At 38.2% G+C, this 27,436-nt stretch overlaps 1 protein-coding gene and 1 long non-coding RNA gene across 2 annotated transcripts in view; one reads left to right on the top strand and one right to left on the bottom strand.

The window, feature by feature from the left end:
* gpc3 (glypican 3) overlaps nt 1–27,436 on the top strand; it is a 266,165-nt gene that overhangs the window by 128,147 nt on the left and 110,582 nt on the right. The window lies entirely within an intron of this gene.
* LOC121643597 lies at nt 12,654–13,582 on the bottom strand. Its single transcript, XR_006011128.1, has 3 exons — nt 13,527–13,582; nt 13,334–13,387; nt 12,654–12,904 (listed from the first exon to the last, which is right to left on the bottom strand). It is a non-coding gene; the product is annotated as an uncharacterized LOC121643597 (long non-coding RNA).

The following is a 27,436-nucleotide window of genomic DNA, read 5'->3' on the forward strand; positions in this document are numbered from 1 at the left end:
ACTTTGGGTCCTTAACGCATTACAACACCTGTTGTCATGGCGACATCGGGTGGCGGGGTCCAGGCAGCTCGGACCCGATGGATGCCGCTTGCGGCTTTATTAGGGTCCGAGCCATACAAAGTATGGCGAGACCCTATTGTTACTGAAATGTTTATTATTATACTCCTCCTAAGCATTTCGACCCCAAATTTGACCCCCTAAACACCCATGAAAAGTTGTGAAACTTGGCACAGACCTCACGCCCGGCGTAACTCGGATATTATAAGGTCCGCATACACTTCAATGCAAAATTGGCTCAACAGCGCCACCTAGAGTCACCAAAAATCACCACATGAATGGGGCCCAGGAAGTCTACTTCAGTGTAGGAAGACGAAACTCGGCACACACGTGTACCACCCCGTGTTGCCCAAAAAACTCAATGTAACACCTGTCGCCATGGCAACGGGGTGCCCGCCATCTTGGCGTGTGCGGCCATTTTTTTGCCATTTTTTCCACTTTACACACATCGTATTTGAACGAACTAGTCTGAGGGGATTCGTGCGACTGACTCCAAACTTGGTGGGAAGCTTCCTGACAAGTTGGGCACCAAACGCTATTCAAATCTTTCTAATAGCAGAAAGCGTGTTACCGTGGCAACCGACGGAAAATGACCTTCTCGCCATGAAACACGGTTTGCTCATATCTCCTTAGAAATACGTGGGATCTGCACCAAACTTGACAGGATTCATACTGGTGACACCCCAAGTCCACCAAATAAGTCAATCGAACACCTGTTGCCATGGCAACGGGGTGCCCGCCATCTTGGATTTCACTGCCATTTGAACGAACTAGTCTGAGGGGATTCAGGCCACCGACTCCAAACTTGGTGAGAACGTTCCTGACAAGTTGGGGACCAAACGCTATTCAAATCTCTCTAATAGGAAAAAGCCTGTAACCGTGGCAACCGACGGAAAAAGCCTTCTCGCCATGAAACACGGTTTGCTCATATCTCCATAGAAATAGATGGGATCTGCACCAAACTTGACAGTATTCATACCTGTGACACCCCAAGTCCAGCAACGTATTCAATCAAACACCTGTTGCCATGGCAACGGGGTGCCCGCCATCTTGGATTTCATTGCCATTTGAACAAACTACTCTGAGGGGATTCGTGGAACTGACTCCACACTTGGTGGGAAGCTTGCTGAAAAGTTGGGGACCAAACGCTATTAAAATCTTTCTAATAGGAGAAAGCCTGTTACCATGGCAACCGACGGAAAACGCCTTCTCGCCATGAAACACGGTTTGCTTACATCTCCACAGGAATAAATGGGAACTGCACCAAACTTGACAGGATTCATACTTGTTGGGTCCTTAACGCGTTACACCACCTGTTGTCATGGCAACATCGGGTGGCGGGGTCCAAGCAGCTCGGACCCGATGGATGCCGCTTGCGGCTTTTTATACTTCTCCTCCTAAGCGCTTCGACCCCAAATTTGACCCCCTTAACACCCATGAAAAGTTGTGAAACTTGGCACACACCTCAAGCCCGGCGAAAATTGCAATATTCTATGGACTGCATACACTTCAATGCAAAAGTGGCTCAACAGCGCCACCTAGAAAAAATAAATTACCCCCAATATAATGGGGACCCAAACGTCTACTTCGACGCAGGAAGACGAAACTCGGCACACACGTGTACCACCCCGTGTTGCCCAAAAAACTCAATGTAACACCTGTCGCCATGGCAACGGGGTGCCCGCCATCTTGGCGTGTGCGGCCATTTTTTTGCCATTTTTTCCACTTTACACACATCGTATTTGAACGAACTAGTCTGAGGGGATTCGTGCGACTGACTCCAAACTTGGTGGGAAGCTTCCTGACAAGTTGGGGACCAAAAATTGTTCAAATCTTTCTAATAGCAGGAAACGTGTTACCGTGGCAACCGACGGAAAACCGCCTTCTCGCCATGAAACACGGTTTGCTCATATCTCCATAGAAATACGTGGGATCTGCACCAAAGTTGATAGGATTCATACTTGTGACACCCCAAGTCCAGCAAAGAAGTCAATAGAACACCTGTTGCCATGGCAACGGGGTGCCCGCCATCTTGGATTTCACTGCCATTTTAACGAACTAGTCTGAGGGGATTAGTGCGACTGACTCCAAACTTGGTGGGAAGCTTCCTGACAAGTTGGGGACCAAACGCTCCTCAAATCTTTCTAATAGGAAAAAGCGTGTAACCGTGGCAACCGACGGAAAAAGCCTTCTCGCCATGAAACACGGTTGGCTCATATCTCCATAGAAATACACGGGATCTTCACCAAACTTCACAGCATTCATACGTGTCCCACCCGAAGTGCAGCAAAGAAGTCAATCGAACACCTGTTGCCATGGCAACGGTGTACCCGCCATCTTGGATTTCACTGCCATTTGAACGAACTAGTCTGAGGGGATTCGGGCGACCGACTCCAAACTTGGTGGGAACGTTCATGACAAGTTGGGGACCAAACGCTATTCAAATCTCTCTAATAGGAGAAAGCATGTTGCCGTGGCAACCGACGGAAAAAGCCTTCTCGCCATGAAACACGGTTTGCTCATATTTCCACAGAAATAGATGGGATCTGCACCAAACTTGACAGGATTCATACTTGTTGGGTCCCTAACGCATTACAACACCTGTTGTCATGGCAACATAGCATGTTAGCTAGCAGAATTAGCATGCAAGCAAAAAATGCTAACTAAGTATATCAACATTTCAGATTTTCAGCTGGCTGTTTTGCCATTTTACCTACCATGTGACCAGGTTACCTACCGTGCTAGGAAAAGGTGTATGAGACGGGTGGCAGGGTCCAGGCCGCTCGGACCCGATGGATGCCGCTTGCGGCTTTAATTCTCCTTCTCCTCCTCCTAAGCATTTCGACGCTAAATTTGACCCCCTAAACACCCATGAAAAGTTGTGAAACTTGGCACACACGTCAAGCCCGGCGAAAATCGGATATTATAAGGTCCGCATACTATTCAATGCAAAATTGGCTCAACAGCGCCACCTACACTCACCAAAAATCACCACATGAATGGGGCCCCGGAAGTCTACTTCAACGTAGGAAGACGAAACTCGGCACACACGTGTACCACCCCGTGTTGACCAAAAAACTCAATGTAACACCTGTCGCCATGGCAACGGGGCGCCCGCCATCTTGGCGTGTACGGCCATTTTTTTGCCATTTTTTGCACTTTACACACATCGTATTTGAACGAACTAGTCTGAGGGGATTCGTGCGACTGACTCCAAACTTGGTGGGAAGCTTCCTGACAAGTTGGGGACCAAACGCTCCTCAAATCTTTCTAATAGGAAAAAGCGTGTAACCGTGCCAACCGACAGAAAAAGCCTTCTCGCCATTAAACACGGTTTGCTTATATCTCCATAGGAATACATGGGAACTGCACCAAACTTGACAGTATTCATACGTGTAACACCCCAAGTCCAGCAAAGAAGTCAATCAAACACCTGTTGCCATGGCAACGGGGTGGCCGCCATCTTGGATTTCACTGCCATTTGAACGAACTAGTCTGAGGGGATTCGTGCGACTGACTCCAAACTTGGTGGGAACCTTCCTGACAAGTTGGGGAACAAACGCTTTTCAAATCTTTCTAATAGCAGAAAGCCTGTTACCGTGGCAATCCACGGAAAATAACCTTCTCACCATGAAACACGGTTTGCTCATATCTCCATAGAAATACATGGGATCTGCACCAAAATTCACAGTATTCATACGTGTGACACCCCAAGTCCAGCAAAGAAGTCAATCGAACACCTGTTGCCATGGGAACGGGGTGCCCGCCATCTTTGATTTCACTGCCATCTTTTGCACTTCATACACATCGTAGTTGAACGAACTAGTCTGAGGGGATTCGTGCAATTCACTCCAAACTTGGTGGGAAGCTTCCTGACAAGTTGGGGACCAAATGCTATTCAAATCTATAGGATTATAGGAGAAAGCCTGTAACCGTGGCAACCACTTTAAAAAGCCTTCTCACCATGAAACACGGTTTGCTCATATCTCCATAGGAATACATGGGAACTGTGCCAAAGTTGACAGGATTCATACTTGTTGGGTCCTTAATGCATTAGAAGAGCTGTTGCAATGGCAACCTAGCATGTCAGCTAGCATATTAGCATGCTAGCAAAAAATGCTAAGTATATCAAAATTTCCCTTTCTCAGCTAACCCTTTACCTTTACTAACAAGTTAACATGCTAGCAACAAAAGCTAACTGGGTATATAAAAATATGTTTCAGCTAGCCAGTCTACTATCAGGCCTAGCATGTTAGCTAGCATGCTAGCATATTAGCATGCTAGCAAGAAATGCTAAGTAGGTATATCAAAATTTCTGTCTCTCTGCTAGCCATTTTACTAAATCGCCTAGCATGTTAGGTAGCATGCTAGCATATTAGCAGAAAAATAGTACATTCTTAGCTAGCCATTTTACCATTTTACATAGCATGTTAGCACACTATCTAGGCTGCTAGCAATACGTGCTACGTAGGCACTATTGCATGCCAGATAGATGAAGGTATTTTAGCATATCACACAAACACCCCATAAAACATGCTGTATAGATTCAAAGTCATTTATTCATATTGCAACAAATTAGAACACAAGTTTGTAAAACACTGTCTTCCATCTGGTTGAACAACTTGCTGCCAACTGCGACATCAGTCTCCTAGGGAAATGACAAAAAGGTATCAGTGTGCATATGTGTATATACATACATGCACACGCACACAATCACATTCCACAATGTATTCTTCTGAACATCAATTCTCTTTTAAATCTAGTAAAACATCATTAAAACAGGTTTGGAACATTATAACACAAGCAATACTATTGCTGCAGGCTGGTCAATGCCTAACAGATACACAGCTACTATGCCCCTTTAATAACAGTAAACACACACTGCCACTATTGAATATTAATTTATGAAGCCTCAGGTTACAGCTTTTTCCATGCTCTTCTTAGGCTCAATCACAATCAGCACTTTGGTCCAACAGAGCTCAGCATTAACTGTTCATCATTGGCTTCTGTCAAGTGAAAAAAACTGCTAAAATCTAAAAACTGCAAAATAAATAGAACAGACCCACACTATAATACATATAAACCAGCCAGATAGAAACAAAAAACCTGAGATTAATTTTTTTAAATAACAAAGACTTTCTGAAGAGTGAAAGAGTGTGTGTGAATAAACTAACTGTGTGTAGGATAGTGAGTAGTTAAATTTACTTATACGTACCTTAGCCGGCGTCACTTGATTATCCCTGTAATTAACTTTAAACACAGCAGTTACATACAACTAAAATTATATCATTAAATAAAACCCACAGAACAAGAGGCACAATCCTAAAACAACATATAACTAATTAACCACACTGAGGGCATGAGCTACAAAACCTGTATTACCAACTTTGCCATTTGGTCACTAGATTTAACAACTTTTCAAGCCTCTTTAACTATTTCTTCTTAATACAACAACCAACAACAAATCTACTCACTATTCCGACATTTTCAGTACGTTCTCTGGACAGGAAGCACAGAATACCTTTGAAAATGGACTTACGTTGTACTGGTGTAAAGGATATCAACAGGGGACAAAATTTACTGACTACATACTAATTATTCAAAACAGGGAACTCAGATGAAGAACAGCACATTTAATACATTTCGATTACATTTATTTTAAAAAATGTAAAATTAAGTTTTAAGCATTTGGGCTGTCTTACTTAAAAGAACACATAATGCCCTCGTGATCACTAAAATATGTAGGCAGCACTAGCGCTTCTACTCTATAATTACTATTTTTTACGTAAACATGATCAATTAAGGTGCCTTTCTCTGTAGTGGCTGTCGACACATGTTGCTCATATCCTCTGTCTGTCATTTTCTGACAAATTGTTGAGGACTTCAAAATGTCCTCATTGAAATCGCCCAAAACAACAATGGTTCCACTTTGTGACTCTAACACATTTAACAATTCCTCAAAATGCCTGAAAAAGAGAGACACAGGATAGGATGGTGGCCTGTAAATGGCTGCTATTAAAATGTTGTATGTGACACATTTTACAGCTAAACACTCAATATTTAAACCTGCAACTGTGACACTTTCAAATTCTACATTACCGTCACAGTACATGCCAACGCCACCATGTTGTTGGCCTTTAAGGGACATTAACACTGGATTATCGCTATGATAGGCTAAACTACGTGGGGCATTACTAAACCTATAACCAGTGATTTCTACAGAATCTAAGCTAACATCAGCAGGTATCCATGTCTCTGTCACAGCAATACAGTTAGGCTGCAAATGCTGTGCACAGTGGGCCAAATCTGAGACATGGCGATTTAAACTTTGCACATTCATTAGAAATACTCTAAAACCCTCTTTTACTACTGTGTGGCTTTCAGTTATAAATGGTGGCATATTAGCAATCGCCTGTTCAATGTTGGCATTACAATAAACAGCCTTCTCTTTAAAGTCCTGAATAATTAAACCAGACAGGCTTCTAACTCTACTTAATGCCACATATGCCTGTCCTGGTGCAAAGACCTTAGCTAAAGAGACAACAGCACTATCTACTGTAAGGCCCTGTACTTTGTGTACAGTACAGGCCCAAGCTAACTTTAAAGGAAACTGTCGTCTCATGCCTTTTTTATTGGCTCTCTCTTCCTGAGGTTCAATTGGTACTGAACCCTTTAACTCTGCTGATGGATAAATGGTTTGTTTCCTCGTCTTTATGCCTACCTTATCATCATCAAATTTTACATATACTTTGAGAGGAAACGTATTTTTTTCAGGCTGTTCTATGTATATCACTGTGCCACATACACCATTTACTAAACCGTCATTTACATTGATGTTTTGAGACAACATGACTCGAGCATTTTTACCCAATAACAGCTCTCTTTGTAAAGCTGTTTTCTTGGCCCTAATATGATGATCTGGCTTTAACTCTAATTTACCAGTTTTTTTATTATAACCAAAGTCCTGTGCAGTTATAAGTATGTGGTCAGGACATATGCTCATTAACTGTTCCTCATTATATTCATCAACCTGGGAATTTGTAGCAAAGATGTGTAAGGCTGTGCTCTCTTCACCTGTTTCACACCGTTTTAAGACGTTTATATCGTCTGCTAACATTGGCGTACCTTTTCTATGCGTTCGCATTCTATTTAATATTCGCGCAAACTCTTCATCTTTTTGCCTAACGATTGTTTTTAACTCAACAAGCTCAAATAAACTAGACCACAAGTTCATTTGCACATCTTGGACATACAACGCTTTTCCTTTTACTGGGGGCAACTGATAAAAATCTCCGACCGCGATTATGCTCACATTACCGAAAGGGTTATAGTCACCAGTTTGTTTGATTTGTCTTAACCTGCCATGGACATAAGCCAATAGATTATGATTGACCATGGAGATTTCATCAATTATGACTATCTGCAAATCACTATATTTAACACGCAAAGAATTGAGCTTTTCCTCACTCAAAGGTGTGTAAGGTAGGCTCACGTCTTTGCCAATGCCAAATGTACTGTGGATAGTCGCTGCCTTTAAATTATAAGCAGCTATTCCGGTCGGAGCCGTTAATAAAACACAAATGTTATCTGGATTCTGACAAGTTGGTGACAATAACCTTGTGGCCTCGTATTGAATCGCTTTAACTAGGTAGCTCTTTCCAACTCCAGCTCCTCCAGATATAAACACATGGAGTGGTTCTGGGTTTCTACCATTGACTTTATCCAAACACCAGTTACGGATTTTATAGAAGACTGACAGCTGCTTCTCATTCAGAGATCTAATTAATTCTAAGCCCTCACTCCTACTCATTACATTATTATTCTTTTCTAATTGACACACCTGATCATTCCTAACAGCCAAATCTGGAATGTTGTCTACGAGTTCCCGACCTATTTCTTCTGCATCTTCCGCAGGTGTCTGTTCTTTTTCTCTAATTTCTTCTTGACACTCTAAACGCTCTACTTCTTTTTCGGGGCACAGATTTCCCCAGGCAACTTCAGGACCACCCTCATTTTCAAGTTTCCTTTGCAACTCTTCTAATTCTTCTGAATCTTCTACCTCAAATTTGTTCCTATTCGTATCGACGACAGATTTCACGGTGTGTTCTGATCCATCACTAAAGATCACGGAACCATTTTCATAAAATTGTTCAAATGTTTCGCAATCAGCAGCTTTTAAGTCATCTTCTACGCGGTACGGCAAAAACAACTGTAACTGGCTTTTAAAATATAATTCAGGGTTTTTTGTTTTTGAAAAGCGCGCATAACGAACTACAGCGGGTTTTGTTCGTGTTCTTTTAAGAATTAATCCTAATCCCCTTTGCAATTGAATCGCATTCTTTGATTTTTCATTTCGGTTTAAAAGACGATATTCTGACACAAATGTTGCTATGCACATGTCATTAAAAGTGCTATTATTAGGCCTACTTCTATAACGATCTACTATACTAACCATCCACACATCATCTCCCGTTAGCCCACATTCTTGGATAACACTAATTGGTTTACTCATTTTAACTATTTTGTCCCCTGTAGGTATAAACTCTACTTTACGCGAATTCTCCTTCAAATGCATTCCCGTTAATCTATAAACTGCTTCTTGAGCAGACACGTCGCGACTGTTTAGATAAACGCTGCCAATTTGTTTCAGTGCCTCTTTTGCACTGATGTTGTCATCTTTTGTTGCTTCTTTATGAGCTTTACTAAGCAACAATCCTACCTCTTTTTCTGATTTGCTAATGTATGAAATAATATAAACTATAACGGCGTACGCGTCTGTCACAAATTGAATATCTAAATTTGCATTCCAGCATTTTAATAGAGACTTGTTATATGGATTAATCCATGCTTCGTTAATGTCTCTTTTATATACAATTTGGGTTTTATTCATATTTAGACGTTTGTAACATATTTCAAATATTTGCTGATTGATATTTAAACTATGAAACAACTCATCTAAACTATTAAACGTCTTGTTCTCATCTTTTAACGCCTTTTTCACTGACTCCAGAGTGCGTACTGCCAAATCCTTATCAACCTTTAGCAGATTATAGTAGTACTCATTTCCACATGTGCACTGTTTTCCTTCGTATTTTTGATCGAACCTATTCTTACATTTATCACACTCATTTGTAGTATTCAAATGAACATTAACAAGAAATGTCCTACCTGACACTGGTCTGGGAAAATTAAAGCGACAGTCAGTGCCACCTTTCTTACAGCTTTTTGAATGCCTCTTTGAATGTTGCTGCACAGATGTGACCATCTCCAATAATGTCTCATCCTGTGCTGGTAGCTCACATGTTACGTACTTATCAATAAAAGCTACCACTTCTTCGTCTTTGTTTGTATTAATTTTAGGCGCATTTTCAATCCAGAAAAGACAGTGCACATGAGGACTCCCGCGACACTGAAACTCCACCCGATAAAAGTAATCAATAATTTTTCCTATGGGATTTGAAGGAGACATAAGGACCTCCTTCAAAAAACAGTGCCAGCGGAAATCAAACATTCTGGCGGCAGTGACAGGATTACGACGCAACAGATCGCATCTATCAGTCCACTCTAACTCTTCAAACGTTTGTGTTCGACCTTCCTGTTTTAAAATTGTTTTAAGAAGGTTTTGCCATCTCAGATCCGCGGAAGAGAATGAACAAAACCATGTGGGAATCCCAAGTTGCCGAACACAAGCCATCAGGTCTTTCTGTACTCCCTGCCAAAATGCTGGAGTCCCTCTAATCGGCTTAAGAAATCTGAAACCGTCATCTACATCCAACAACTGCTTCAAGGACTCCTCCTTTTCTACGCTCACCTCACCTCCTTTACCTTTTCTTAATGCTATACTTACTTTGGAGACAACCTGATCTACCTCAGACATGTACTGAGCAAAGAAAATATACTCTACATTCTGAGCAAACCTTCTATCCGCATGTAAAATTCGGTTATTAAAATAACGACACAACGACAAATTATAGACACGGCTTTCATGATACATATTACGACCACAAGGAAACAACACTGGGAAACACCTTGCTTCATTTTCTCGATCTGTCAACAACTTAACTGGATTATTACCCTCAGCTGGTGCAACATTAACTATACTGTCAAAATACTGATCTAGAACTTCCTGACCAATATCTACAGGCATCAGACACGTGTCTGAAAACATGCAATGTTGCTGTCGATCATGCAGCAACTCATCATCTTCTATATCATCCCCTGTACTCTCAACTACTTCTGCATTCTCCTTCTCTTCATCCTCAGGATGGTCTAAGACACACAACTCATTAACCCATTCCTCATTAAAATCTATGTCTTTATAAAACTTATTTGATTGCTTTAAAAACCGTAAAGCTTGCCTAATATGCATCGTATCCACAAACTCATACTGATAATGGCCTTTATAAGTTAACTTACGTTTTAATTTTACTGCCAATAAAGAGCCCTCCATATTTGATCGGGGCAACATTTTAGATGTTTGAACTACGTAGGATGGAACGCAGGTTACTGGTCCATGAACTCCATTTTGGCCACCTTTGGGTAATGCAAGCATTTTCATGAACGGAATATTTAAAGCAATCAAATGTTGTTCTAACCTATTCAAACAAGCCAATTCTGGGGGGACTGGATCTACTACCAAATTATTTGTTACACTTTCAGCAGGCATTTGCTCATGTGAAATTTTATGATGACAAGTGTAACAAATCCAAAGATGCCCTCTACTTGAAGCCATTATCTGACACGGCTGAACGCAATCCTCCCTACATTCATGTAAATAGTCGGTTCTAATACACTTATCTGCCAAAGAAGCTATGGCCGCAGTCTTGTTATACGCATCCTTTCTACAACTCAACACCTGATGTGGAAACAACAGCCTGAAACAGACACAACAGATATACTCAGGACCATGTTCAACTTTGTTTAAAAACCTCTCAGTGAAAAACTCAATATTCTGTGTTTTGTCTTTATCTTTAATTTCTTGCCTCTTTGATTTTACAACTCTTTTAAGTATTTCTCTGTGACGCGCATCTTTAGCATATTTTATTTTGCTTTGGTCCTTCACGTATTCTCGGTGACGCGCGTCTAGTGCATATTTTATTTTGCTTCTGTCTTTCACATTTTCACAGTGACAAGCATCTAATGCATACTTGATTTTCCTTTGCTCCTTCAGGTTTTGTCGGTGACATGCATCTGTTGCATATTTTCTTCTATTTATATTCCTAATTTGGGTTCTTCTTATTACTTTATTAGATTTAGAAATATATAAACCACGCTCAATGTCCTTTTTGCAAACTGATGTGTCACTTTCGCATGAAACATCTCTAATTAAATCTTTGCCTGACAATCTAGTACGATACGCTTCTGAAAGATTTACTTTACAATACTCATAACAACTTTCTAATTTGGGTTCTTTAACGCAAACTACAGTTTCATAATGATTACCAAGGCAGTTTTCTAAATAAATGGATTTTTCTGACACACAACTGCTACTGCATCCATACTTTAACCAACGACCACCAATAAATGTAAAGACATTAATACCCAATAAATCTGCTGTGGCTTGTATTTCTAATTCTGTCGCCCAGCTGCTAACGTAACGCATTTTTGATTTGTCTACGTAATCTGCCACAGAGGAATAACCTTCTCTCAAACTACTTTTGTATTTCAAATCATTTCTCATTAAATATTTAACAACCGCTCTCCTAATTTTGATGTGATGCTTTTGTGTGCCACTCACTGCCTGAGAAACGGCCCTAAAATAGCAGCTACCATCACCAACTATGTTTCTATTTTGGCACGGAACGCCTAACACGCCGACACGACAAGACACAGCGCTATTAACACCTTCATACTCTATATTTAATTTGGTACACAATCTTTGACAAGTATTTTCACAGAGAGGGTTAAACATAAGCTTTTCATGTCCTTCACTGACTACTTCCACATCTGAACTAACCTGCTGACTTAACAAAACCTGTTCCTCAACAGCAAACTCGTCATCTGAAAAAACCATCGAAACATTAATACGGCCTTTCTTTGGTGTATGTTTAGATGGGCTGGAAAGGCCAATTTCATCACAATCTGCTGACAGCTGACGTTTTACACGTTGCTTATTGCCATCATCAGATTCACACTCCCTACTCACATCAACACCATTTATTTCAAAAGGCTTGCTACTACCACCAAACATCGCTGCCAAACAACTAAAGTGATCAAACACTTCCCTGATGGAACCAAAGTACAAAACTACACTGGTACCATTAACATCCACCATGCCAGTAGCACTGCGTGAATGAGAATCAACTACAGCAAACCTACCACTAGCAGAAATTACAGCACATGTATTTGAACACAAGGTCAAAAGACATGTCTGGTACTGAGATAGCATCCTTTCCAGCCCATGTTCTAGAGTCACAAATGCTCCACACTCAATGAACTCTCCTTCAGTCACACTGACATCACCACTAACAGTCTCAGGGAACGCAAACTTAAAGTTCTGCCAGTATAAAACGTGCTCTTTTGGCAACTCTGGGATCATCAAAAAGTCTTCTCCTGGAGGAATTAGACCATGGTCCTTCAGATGTGTATACAGCTGATCTCCTAACCACAGAGCTAAATCTAAATCTTCTGTCTTCCAATTGAACACACTAGACACCATATGTCTGGCCAAACTAACCAACCCTATCGCCATACACTGAACTCCCGGATTCCTAAACCGACTGTGCCCCTGGTGAACTGAACCCCTAACAACATCAACATTACCCATACTCACCTCACTTACCTTCGCAGTAGTTTCCTCATCTTCATCAGTAGAAGACAACACACCCGGGCTCTGTGTTGTCTCAACCTAACCATAAAGGATATCAACATGCAATGGGCTCTAATCACTGTCATGTGTAATAAACTGCTGTCTGTGCACTGACATTTGTTCTCTGTCATGCTGAGTATGTGTAAAATTGATACTTTAAAACAATTTAGCAAAACCCCTAAATCAGGGGTGGCCAACGTCGGTCCTCGAGACCGGTTTTACATGCATCCCTGCACCAACACACCTGACTTCAACTAATGAGTCATTGTGCAGATCCTTTTAGGCTGTAGGATTCATTTAATTTGAGTCAGGTGTGTTGGTGCAGGGATGTATGTAAAACCTGCAGGATTGTGGCTCTTGAGGACCGACGTTGGCCACCCCTGCCCTAAATACATGAAAAATGTGTTTTTTCCTTAATTAACAAATAATATATACTTTACAGATATTGTTCATGTAAATGGTACTCACCGTCCTCTCGTCAGTGCGGCCAGAAGGGACCGGATGCCTGGACGTTGCCCCGACCTCAAGACAGAAATTGCAAAAACACATCTTCAGAGATGATACATACATATATATATGATACATGTATACATATATATACACATATACACACACACGCATATAAAAATACACAAATCTTAAGCACAATTACATTTCTTACCTTCTTCGACTCCAGAGCGGCCTTGGAGTCAGAAGAAATCCCTCGGCTGGATGCGGTCTCAAATAGAAAAGAAACGAAAACAAAGTTTATTTCACTTCACAAACACAGGAAAAAAAATAAATACAAAGATTTATTTCCAAAATCTACTTACCCTTCGAGTCCTCTTGGAGTGGTGTTTCACACGCAGCGTCTGTCCAAAGCACAAACAGAACACATTTAGCGTTATAGAAGTCTATCGTTAATCATTTAGACTTTCCCAATAAAACATTTTATGATAACACCTAAACACATGTTTGTCTGGATGCAATTTACCTTTGGCGGTGAAACACCAGCAAAGTCAGCAGGAGATGTCAGATTTGATGGAGAAACCTTCTCCATCTCCTCCAACATCTCACTGCTGAACAGCACAGGATTCAGGGGGATGCCAGCCGGCTAGAAATACAGAAACAGATATACACAAGCGTTGACTTTTACTGCTTTAACCATTTAACTTCCAGCAAATATTACACTTCATGTTTTTCTATACAAATATCATACGAACCTCCCGCTGAACTGCACTGCATCCTCCAGAGGACTGAAAGAGAAAAAATATATAGAAAAAATAAACAAAGGGGATTTTGGTCTGTGAAAAATCAATCAAATGAGAGTCTGACAGCTGTGACATTTCATGCCATATTACCTTGCCGCTCGGACCAACGACAGTCCACTCCTCGGGGCCAGGGCTGCGACGCACCCTCACCTCTCCCTTCACAACCACACGGGGAGTGAAGCGAGAAGGTGGGGATGGACGAGACACCGGCGGGGCTGGCGGCACGGTCTCCAGTTGCTTTAATCAAAAAATAAAGACATAATCATTAACAATATGCCTTTTCCACACTTGGTCAGCAGCCAAAATTACATCAAGTGAACACTTGCATATATTTCATAAGACGATTTAACTGTTTAAAATTAAAAGGACAACCGTGTAAGCAACCGTCCACAGCAGCTGGGCGAAGATCTCCATGCCGACGTCATCACTCAGGTGGACCTACGAGGACGACATTCATGAAATGTATCTTTTTCCACAAAATCTCTCACTAGATACACACAGCTCTACACAGATAGTCTATCATCTCAAGATCAGAAGGTCCTGGATTCCATCTCAGCCTCTGACATGAACACGAGTGCATCAAACCATGACAAGAAAAATGATCTACTTACACCATCGCGACTCCACAGGTTGAGACACTGCCGGGGGAAGTGGTCCGCGATGTGGAAGTACTTCACAGCTTTAACAAAAACACATAGCAGAGCTCTTTATGCTTGTAAAACAACAGAATTTAGACATCTATATACCACTACACTGAAGATAAACTACAGCCTCATTTCTGATGTAATCTGTGATAAACATGCAACAGCGCAGGCACATATTTTCACGTACCCATGCGGGCTGCCACCCGGTGGAACTCCTGGCGGTAGAGCTCTTGCAGGGAGTCCTCAACGGTCAACCTCGGAGGAAAGTCCAGCACACACACCTTCGGCCAGCGACTGCAGACGGTGGCAAGGTACCGCTCGAAGTCTGCAGCCGCACGACCGATGGTGTGCTTGGCGGTCAAGTCGTTGCTCGGAGCCAAGACGCACACCAAGTCGGGATCCTGAGGCACCTCAGCATGAAGCACCTCAGTTCTCAACTCGGTGGCGCTTGCCCCCGGCGTTGACATGAACCCCCACGCCAGACGACCCTCAGGCAACCGCACGATGCCATCTAAAAGACAAAGAAAGTTTCTACTGTATTTGTTTGTCTGTGTAACATTTTTATAAAATACATTAATACAGTACATTAATACTTTATTGAATTTAATTGAAATATATTATATATTGAAAAAAATATAAGTACATACCTGCAAGGCTTCGAAGATGGGAGTCACCAATAGCAAAAACCACCTGAATGAAAAGATGTTGGTATTTTTAGCACCGTGTATTGTTCACTTGGGTTTTCATTACGTTAGTATATTTCAAACACAGCATTACCTTTTTGCCGTGGGACTCCGACGGAAGAACCAACTTGTGCTGCCGCCCGGTGAGCACCGACACCTCCCACCTCTTCACCTTGTGCCGGTGCCCAGTGCCACGCGCTACAGACATACAGAAAAAAACAGATCAGTACAATCACAGAATATGTGCACACTTGATTGTCAATCACTGAATCACAACCAATTAAAAATGCTTGGATACATACGTGCACAGCGGTCCAAGGGAAGCTGAGGAGAAACGTCAAGGGTCCGTCTGTCCGCAGCCCTCCTCCTCGCTGCCTGCGAAATCCTGAAGTTCTTCTTCCTCGGCATCTCTAGAAAAAAAAACAACCCACACACACACGCACCCTGGCGCGCACACACAAACACACACCCAACAGAGAGCAACACACCCACTCACACAAACAATCTTACACAAGTACTGGAAAACAGAGACAAAATAAGTTAGACTATATATATATATATACATATATATATATATATGTATATATATATATATATGTATGATAGATATTAATAATTACCAAAACATTTAAAAACATATTTTAAGTGTTGGTCTGGCCATTTTATGCAATTGCGCAATAGGGTTGTGCATCTTCACAGTCCATCATGTAGCTTAAAACTACAGTTATTACTTCCTCCTAACCAATCACAAACGGAGACCCAGGCATGTTCTATCATCAAGCCATACCCCTCTCAAAACACAACACACATGTGAATTGCAAAAGATGTCAAAACAAGAACAGTAGGAGTGTTGAACCTATTGTTTCTACGATACATGGAGATGCAAGAATGGATGAAACTGCATTGATGTAGAAACAAAGCATAATTGATTATATTAATGTTGCGTTTGTGTGTAACCCAGGCTGCTGCCACAGCTTGCCAGATTGATAAGTGTCCCAAGAATGATTCAAGACTGAATCCTATGGAAGACCAGTAGGGTGATAGAAAACGCAATACAGCATTTTCATAAGAAGTGATTAATTGTTAAAAAAAAAAAAAAAAAAAGAAAATAGATTAATTATATATATTATTATATTATATATTATATATTATATTATATAATTTTAAATTAAAAAATTTAATTTATACAATAAAACAATCAATTTGAAAAGTGTTTTGTAATTTGTACACATTTCAAATTAAAATATTAACAAGTAATTGGACATTTAAATATTCATTATTAAATACTGTGATTTGTAAATGTATTTTTAAATGCAATTTCTCAAAGGAGAATTAAATAATTCCTAAATCTGCTTAGAAATTTCTTTTCAAATCTTAGATTTAAAAAGTGATTCCCTTTTCTATTTTCTTCCCCCCCCTATATATATCAGGCCTGGACGATACAGGAAAAAAGCAGATAGATAAATATAAAATAAAATAAAATAAATATATATATATATAAGCACAAAAAAACAGAATTAGAATGGTATAACACAGACACTTCAGAGCCTGCATCAATTGCAATGGACACAACATATTTCTGCCTCTATCAAGAAAAACTCTGTCATTGAATGATGTGGGACTCCACAAGACCAAAGAGAAGGTAGTTCACACACATTTATGGATAATGAAAAAGGAGCATAATAAGTATGGAGGACGTAAAGTGACACAATGAATTAATTAAATATATCATCTAATAATTACTTCAACGTGTAATTAAATAATTCAAATGATAATGAAATACATAAATGTGTTATTAAATAATTAAAATCATAATGAAATACTTAAATGTGTTATTAAATGTATCATTAAATTAAAATACAAATGAATATATGTAAAAACTTTTATAATTATTTCACTATTTAATTTATTATTTCTCTATTTCATTATTTCACTGTTTAATTAATTATTTATCTATTTAATTAATTATTTCACAAATTAATTAAATAGTGAAATAATGAAATAGAGAAATAATTAATGAAATAGTGAAATAATTAAGTAAATAGTGAAATAATATGTTTTTACATATATTCATTTGTATTTTAATTAATTAATGATACATTTAATGACACATGTATGTATTTCATTTAGGGCTGCAACGATTAGTCGACGTTGTCGACAATAGTCGACAAGAAAAATAGTCGACAATTTAGCCGTCGACTATTGTCGGCAAAAAAATAAAAAATACCGAGTGAGACATCGTCTTCTAATCCTATCTCTGCTGAGAGTTGCACAATGCACATGCCCAAAGAGGGGGAAAAAAAATACAAAGTGAGACATCGTCTTCTAATCCTATCTCTGCTGAGAGTTGCACAATGCACATGCCCAAAGAGGGGGAAAAAAATACAAAGTGAGACATCGTCTTCTAATCCTATCTCTGCTTAGAGTTGCACAATGCACATGTCCAAAGAGGGGGAAAAAAAATACAAAGTGAGACATCGTCTAGTTCTTTTTTTTATCTCTGCTGAAACTGCACATGCGCAATAAAGTCCGCCAGGGGAAAAATATGGTGGCCAACCAGGCAGGAAAACCGCGGCGGACACATTTAAGTAATTATTGAAAGGTATATTTAATTAGTTCATTGTGTCACTTTACGTCCTCCATAAATCAGAAGTGGCAAATTCATAATTAAATTATGGCCACTGAGTAAAACTTGTAACACTGAATAATCAAACCACGAACTTGTGTGTCACACCTCACTGATGTAAGTCTAACAACTATCATGATAAAGTATTTTAGGAGAGGGAATCACCCCATTATCACAGTAAAAACGGCATTAAATGTTTAGCAAATAAGGAGCTTCAATCAGAAACACACCGCAATAAACCACCAAGCAGAAACATGATCCTAAAAAAAATACCTAACACCAGACGTAACACCAGAGAAATTATGAAGTACAGAAATAATTAATTAAATAGTGAAATAATAAAATAGAGAAATAATTCATTAAATAGTGAAATAATATGTTTTTACATATATTCATTTGTATTTTAATTAATTAATGATACATTTAATAACACATTTATGTGTTTAATTATCATTTTCATTATTTAATAGCACATTTATGTATTTCATTATCATTTTAATTATATAATGACAAATTTAAGTAATTATTGAATGATATATTTAAATAATTCACTGTGTCACTTTACGTCCTCCATAAATCAGAAGTGGCAAATTCATAATTAAATTATATTGCCACTGAGTAAAACTTGTAACACAGAATGATCGAACCACGAACTTGTGTGTCACACCTCACTGATGTAAGTCTAACAACTATCATGATAAAGTATTTTAGGAGAGGGAATCACCCCATTATCACAGTAAAAACGGCATTACATGTTTAGCAAATAAGGAGCTTAAATCAGAAACACCGCAATAAACCAGAAGCAGAAACATGATCCTAAAAAAAGACATAACACCAGCTAACCAGCTATCTTTGCTTCTCTTAAATATCCATCCTGGGCAGGCATTTCTTTTACTAAATATTTGATTGCTTTGGACAGTAGTGTTAAGACATTATTATTTTAGTTCACTTTAAATAATAATAATAATAATAAACTATCATTTCATTGCAGAGTATTTAACAGGTTACACGTCACATTAATCCACTTCGACCTGCTGTAAGCTAACACGGTGTAGAAAAAAGTTTCTTTTCCATTAATAAAAATCTTAAACTTACCAAGCAAAGCCACAAACACGTCGGAGAAGCTGAAGAAGGTGTCCTGGATCGAAAAGTTCGAAGTTTGCTGGATAAATCCACAAGAAGGCAAAGTTTTTCAGTCTGCTATGAACTGGACGTGCTGTCTGTTCAGAAGCTGAGCTGAAAAGACCGAGTTTACAGACACACAAAATGTCCGACGAAAAGTGCATCTTTCAAAAATCCGAACGTCATCCAATCAGAGTTATGATCCTTGTCAACACAAGACCGGGCAGAATTATACCACAATGCATTGCGGTGTGAAGGTCTTAACAGTGCAAGAAAAACAACAAACAGGCTGATTAAACAAAACTCAGCAAAAAATGAATAAACAAAAAATAAATAATAACATACAATATAAGGAAATATTTTTTAGGTTGCTGTGGTGACTGCAGGTAGTCACGTGATCTGCAGCAGTGTAATATTTTAGAGTACATTTTACCCCACTTTCAGGTCCTGAACTTGGACAAGTGTCTGTAGATGCTTCGAATGATGACTGCCATTTTATTATCCTAATGTATAGAAGGCAACACTATTATATCACTATATAATACCTAATACCATCCACTTTTTGTTATGTGAGCTTCATAATAATTACATCTGTAACTCTGTTTATTGTTCTAACCATAAAACTATTGTTAAATATGAACTAACACCAGGCACTGACATAAGCAGAATAACTGAATAATAAATATTTTATTTTTTTTACAATCACATCTTTTTTTTTTTTTTTTTTTTTTTTTAACTAATATTATGACTTATATCCAGCAGGACCAAGCTGTCTTTTCATTAATCCTGCTGTTGAGGCATTGTCTGTTAAAGGATGTGTGGTGTGTGTATATGTATGTACACACATGTATACACACACACACACTAAAAACTGCTGGGTTCAAAAATAACCCAATCTTAACCCTGCTGCTGGGTCAAATATGGATCGACTCGGCACTGCTTTATTTTAAATCAGCAGGAATGGGTTATGTGTTGGACCCAGCACATTGGTTAATATTTTCTACTCTAAAAATGGATTAAAATGACCTGGCTGTATAGTTATATAGCTATATATATATATTAAAATATGGGTTATTAAACTACTAACAATTGGTTTCAAATTACCCAATATATTTATTTTAAATCTGCCTTTATAAATGGAATATAATGATAAAACACGTTTCAGTCATTTACTGGAAAACAAGGCACATGATCTCAATTTGTAAAAAGTGCAGAAATACAATGGAAAAAACTAAAATGAAAAAAACATAATGGTTATTTAATATCTGGTCTTCTTCAGCTGATTTACAACACAAATGTTCTGAAACACTTATCGAATGTATTCAAAAGAGATGGGTCTTCAATGGCTGTACTATATATATATATATATATATATATATATATATATATATATATATATAGATAGATAGATAGATATGTATATATATATATACATCCCTTAAATCCACAACAAAACTGTGGATTTAAGGGAATGAGGAAGCTTCTATGCATCATCTATTTAATGTCATCCACTAACATTTTCTCTCTACTGAAGCAAAACTGTAATTTTTCTAGTGTCTTTGGGCTTCATACAGTAGTTTGTCTATTATTTCTCTATCAGCAGTGTCAGCTTGTCACTAATTTTCAACTTCTTATGACTGAGTGAATTGTCCATGACACTCATGTCTGCTCATATCTGCAAACAAATACATGGGATCTGCACCAAAGTTGACAGTATTCATACTTGTTAGGTCCTTAACACATGAAAACACCTGTTGCCATGGAAATAGGTTCCCTCTGGTTGGAGAGAAGTGCTGGCTTTCTACTGTTTAGGGCTCAGCCACCTCCATGTACATTATTTGAAAACAATCACACAGGTACACCGTGCTGAGTTAACCCATCTATGCCTGTCCCATGAAAAAATGGTAAGAAAAGTACACATTTTTAAATATGATTTGGCCCTTTAACAAAATGTAAATAATGGTATCTACCATTTATTACCATATGATATATTAAAAATAATATATTATGGTTTTCTGCTTCTGGGTATCTATTAGGAAACAGAGGACAAGTATGACATTGTGTTCAACAGGATTTTGAACAAACTTTATTCCATAAATTGAAACAAACTGTCTCAGAAACTGTATGTGACACATATGTCACGTCACGCTCTTATGGCTTGAGCTAAAAAGGTGAATGACACGGGTGGCGGGGGCCAGGAGGCTCGGACCCGATGGATGCCGCTTGCGGCTTTAATTTTATTTATTATTTGAAAACAAAGTGTAAAGCCAAGTAAAAGATTTGATTTATTAGTGAAGGCCTGTGTCTCCCTATTCTGTATAGAGATACATTTTAAATATTACTATAGTATCTGATGGTTTGACTGTCAAAGCAAAAAGTTCAAATACTAAGAATAAGTGCTGTAAGTACATCCATAAATTACACATAAAAACGCATTTACGTTGCACCAAGAAATAATACATGAAACATATGTAGCATTATTAGTTATTGCAATATTTGTGAAAATATGGACTTTTTTTAAGTATATTTTTTATCAGTGATAGCTTGACAAACCATTGAACATGAAGCTGCATCCTGCATTTTACCTGTGTGGCAGCCAACCGGTCACGGCGATACTGTTCAACTCTATCCGAGTGCTCAGCGCTGGAAGCTGCAGCTCGTGTTCCTCGGCCTCGGCCTCTGCCTCGTACCCTGAACCCTCTTGCTCGTCCTCTCGACCGTCCACCGGACCTGCCTCGGCTTTGTGACACATCGTCCTCGTCACTCGGAAAACACAAGTGCACAAACTGACATGTCTATAACATTCAAACCTGGAAATTCTGCATCGTGTTATCGTGTCACTCTCTGTTAGTCTAAGTCAGTCTAATATTAGCAGAATATTTGCAAACATTTATAATGTTATAATTAACCTAGCAACTAGATAGCTAATCACATAGCTTTGCCTCATTTACTAGCATTGTTTATTCCATAATGCTACATTGCAATTTTAACATGTACTACTTCGCAAACAACATAGTAAATTACAATTTTCAGCGTGAGGCAGAACTTGTTTAAACAGTTACTTACTGGTTCACTTGGAGTTGAAAAACTGGATGTCATCTCAGCTCCTAAATAAGTCTTGTGGATGGTGGAGATGAAAGTGGCGCTGCTGTATGAATTGGGGGTGGGAGGGGTGAGGAGTATTGCTCATTACTGCCATCCTGTGGTGGTTTGTGGAGGTGACGGAGTTGTGTTTTATTTATTACTGCCACCTGGCGTTGGAAAGAATTGCCGTGAAATCCTACAGATTCTGCCTTTAAGGTTACATTTAAAAAACAAGAAATTGTGTTCTGCACTTGATTTTCATTCTTGTATTCAAAGTTAGTCTTTTCATTTTATTGTCTCATAAAACAGACAAAGGAAGAAATTCATTGCATGGTGTAAGTTTTTTTTCATGATCTATATGAAAAAATTAGGTCTGAACAATATGCAATTTTTCTGACTAATATTGTTATTTGATTTGCAATTTAATCTTTTAACTTCCAGCTTCTTTTCAGTGTTCATACAGAAATCTATTTCAACCATGAGATGAACTACTACCGAAGTTTCCTCTAGAACAGCTTTATACCTTAGCCTTGTAGTAAAAACAATAGTCTGATGTTGTTGATCTGATTTACACAATAGCTTTTCATTTCTTTCCAAACCTGAACTAATGATGGAAGTAATTACTGTAAGTATCTTGGATTTACAGTACATGTCTCTATGTATATATCCATATCTATCTCAGTTTGTCCAGTTTCCTGTTCTTTTAAAACATATTTCCAGGTATCTATAATTTTCAGCCAAAGATGAAAAAAATAAATAAGATGGTACTGGAGGACATGCTGTGTGGTTGTTGTACCTATCCCTTTTTCAAATGTTAAATGAATGAATCAGTGAAACCACTGAAAAATGTAGAAACCAATTTTGATTTGATTTTGGAAAGACACTTGCCTTTTACTACCATGTTGCGCAGTCTGGCATTTTCTTTCTGCAGAACTTTGATTTGGTTCTGAAGGTCTCTGATTTGGAAAGTATACTCATTGCTCGAAGATTCTTCTGGACTCTGCAGCCGTAGTGAAAGTTGGTCCTCAGATAGAATTTCCCTCTCAGCACACTTCTGAGCTGCAAGTTTATCTTTCTTTTGTTTCTGTACAAAAAGTAAAATTTTCACAGTTAAATTTCCATTATATTTGAGTTTGTAATTCTAATTCTTGTAAAAAAAACCAAAATCATAAAAATATATAAACAAAAAAACTACAACATAAATACCATAGGATTGCTATACAAATCAATAATTCTTTTTAAATAAAACAGAGAAATCAAAAAATTATTTTAAAATATAATACAAAATCCACATAATTTTCCTTTAATTATTACAAGGATTTTTTTTCTGGTGCAAGTACAGTATTCATTTTCTGTCAGTATAAATCTGACAGAAAATGAAACACAAAAACACGAATAGTACAAATGAATGCACCTTAATGGCTGGAGAAGGCTGTTACAGCTCGGGGATCAGTAACTTTTGATGTCTTGGGACACTGTCCAGCACTTTTTAGATGACAACCATTTAATTTGAATCAGGTATTCTGCAGCAGCGACACATCTAATAACTGCAGAACAGCAATCCAAGAAATCCAGAGTTCCTGATCCTTGTTATAGCTGGTAATCATGGTGTTGCTTTCTGAAAAACAATGTCCCCATCATGTGTTCATTGATTTAAATACCTTTTTGGAAATCCCGATGTTTCCACCTCCTGCAGTGGTAGTTGAATCCTCCTCATCCTCAAACAACAGGCGTTTTGGTCTCCTGATTCTTTTTTGGCCTTTAGGCGAGTCCACTTTTAAAAGCGCTCGTTCAGCAGACTTTAATGTTGACTCTTTATCTGCACCAATGAGAGAAATCAAAATTTGCCATGACAAAATCATAACATTAAAATAAAACCCTTTTCTTAAATGGATGAAACTTATTAGCACTGCTGTATTACATACTGAGATCTTTTATATAAAAGAAAGAAAGCCAAACCATTAAAGATAACATTAAATCCTATTTTTTCTATTTAATTGCATAACGTTGTAAATCTTTTGGAAATTCTGTGTTGCTCTCAGCCTCTAAGCTACTGCTGATCTTCTGGAGGATACTTGCACCAATCACACCTGAACTGCAGCAGTTAAAATACATCCAACTGTCAATTAGCTTTTCTTGTTCATATGGGTCAAGCACCATCAAAACTTTTAAACTTTTAAACACCAAGGGCCTATATTGCTTTAAAAATTTGCTGTATTTTTTTTTTTTTTTTTTACATATTTGAAACCAATTTCCAGATTTTTTTTAGGGCATTAGCTTACCTGCTAGCTGAAGCACGACTGCCTGCTCCACTTGCCATCCATTAGTCGGTTTCTTGGTGTTAGCTATGCGACATTCCACCAGGTATGTTTTAGACATATCCTCTGGATCGAAGTCAATAATCCAGCTGGAAGGGACTATACTAACCGCATCTAAGGGCATACTTGTGCATTTTCGCAAAGTTTTTCTGGTAGGAATATTTCTGCTAAGAATGTTTTACCGCTTTTTTTTTCTTTTTTTTACTCCTCTACCGTCTGTTTGGTGGACGAACGTTGACCCGCCCTACTGTGGTATGATTGGTTGACATTGACAGTCACGAGTAGAGTTGCGCTCGCTACTACGCTCTGTTGCTGAGTAGAAAATGGATCGTTTGAAAAGAAAATACATTTTCTCTGGCTGTGAAAACTCTGAAGTTCCAGCAAGAACAAAACGATGAAAAAAATGGTAAGTTTATCAGAAGTTCAGCCAAGTTTCTTTACAGTTCAGTAGGTATGACATTATAGCCTTTTTTTGGTTGGGGGGCAGCTTGTAAAGCTAGTATAGTCAAAGTTTACAGATCAGTTCAGCTAATGCTACTGCAGGTAGCAACGTGGTAGATCTTTTCTCAAAGCATATTAGTGTATAGTAATTTTGTAATGTGTTGTCTTTCTTGTCAGGTGAAGGGATAACATTATCTCTGTCCTTTTTTTTTCTCTCTTTAAGACAGGAAATAATCTATGTGGCGCATTTTGCTCTGAAGCCTTCGATTTATTTTTATTAGATAAATGGATGGTGTACCCAAAATAAAATAAGTGTTCAAACCTTGGCCATATCATTTAAATGTCTGCATGAGAGGATTTACTAAAAAAAATTGCCTTTATTTACACAATTAATACAATAAAATATTGTCATGTCACTTCTGTCACAGGAAAGCACTGACAGAGGCCAGCCAAAGTGAGAGACATAAATCAGATGAGGATCTGGTAAGTCATGAACTTTTACAATAAAGAAAAGTAAAATCTGTTGTAGGTATGTTATGCTCAAAATGAAAAGAGAAAAATAAATATTTTTTTCTTCTTAATCTGTATCTTGTGTGTATAATACATACATTTTGAAGAGGGTGATCATAGTAATATCGTTTTTCATGCTTCCAAGTGTGGTTCACTTGTGTCTGAAAAAAAATAGTATGCTTATTACACCAAAATGTTTTTTTATTTAAAATGTCATTGTCAAGATTTGGTTGGTGTAGTGATTGATTTATGGTGTGATTAATTTTACTAATTCCCCAGCCAAGCAGCAGTTCACATGTCAGAAGCTCTCTAAGTGGGCCTTCCCTATCAAGTCAATTGAGAATAACAGAAGAACAGACAAGTGATGAAGATTTCAACGAGTGGACACCTCTCAGTGAAGAACGAATTGTATCAGAAGAAAAAAGTTTGGTGAGTTACACTGTATGGTATATGTTGAAATTACTGAGTTTATTCTTGAAGAACAAGAATCTATTCTACAATTAAAGTAAAATGTTGAAATTTGGTTGGATTCCAAAAATGTATAAAAATAAAATGAAAAATGAAATGAACTTAGGTCTAGATTTTATTAAATATTGAACTGATTATTACAACTAAAGTGATCATCTGATGTAAATAAAAGGGAAGAAAACGGCGTAAAACAAGTAGCAGTGATGTATTTTACCAGCAGGTGTTTACTTTGGGTGAAGCTGCTGCAGGACTTTTATCACTAATGCACAAACATACACACTTCAATGATAAAAAGGAATAAACAATTTTTTATTCAGATCATCAGTTTTATCAGAGTTTCTTCATCAATGTCGGCTGTTTAACATCTGTCGTCACATCTGCTGCTTTTAGGACAGAAATCATCACCATGGAGACGCTTGGTGAGATGATGATGTATGAATTATGATCTAGAACATGGTGGAGATGATTTAGAACAACATATAGAAGTACATTTCATGCTACATTTACTGACCATTGGACATCTGATGTTTACCCAAGAAAAGGTCAGTTAACAATAAATATTAGTAGCATCGTCTTGTTCTGCCGATGATGCAGTAAAAACGGGCAGGCATAGACGTGATTAATCATGATTAATTTGTAAGCTGTAATTAATCTGCTTAAAACTTTTAATCATTTGACATACTGTATGTATATATATATATATATATATATATATATAGAGAGAGAGAGAGAGAGAGAGAGAGAGAGAGAGAGAAAATAGCTAGTTGGGTATGGGTATAAAGTTTGGCATGATAATTTTACAACATCATCAAAGCTACTTTAAAACATTTGATCAATACCTTTTATGTTTACATAACAGAACTCAGATGAGGATTGTCATACTTACAATGCTGGCTGGGATTCTGAGGATGACCATGTTGTTACAGAAAATGATGTAAGTGGGATTATATTTCTAACAAAAGATAAAAATTGAATTGTGCTCTTTCTGTTGAATTTTGTTGGGTTTATATACGAGTTCGCTTGGGATTACACATTAATAAATACACTCTATCATGTCATTTATTCATGATATCTATGCCTATCTTTCAAGGTAAAAATGGACTGCACTTATATAGCTGCTTTCTAGTCACATGTTGCCTATACTCAAAGCACTTAACCAGTACATGTCAAATTCACCCATTCACACACACACCACTTCTATGCGTACATGCTAAGTGCTTAACACATTCATACCTGTATAGACAGGAGGCAACGTGGGGTTCAGTGTCTTGCCCAAGGACACTTTGGCGTGTAGTCAGGGGAAGCGTGGAATCAATCCACCGGCTTTCTGGTTGGTAGATGACTGCTCTTCCTCCTGAGCTACAGCCGGCCCAGATATTGGTTGTATGTAAATTTTACAGTTTACAATGTACGTAAAAGACAAGT

This window comes from Melanotaenia boesemani, chromosome 7, assembly GCF_017639745.1.
Source record: "Melanotaenia boesemani isolate fMelBoe1 chromosome 7, fMelBoe1.pri, whole genome shotgun sequence".
Lineage (NCBI taxonomy): Eukaryota > Metazoa > Chordata > Actinopteri > Atheriniformes > Melanotaeniidae > Melanotaenia > Melanotaenia boesemani.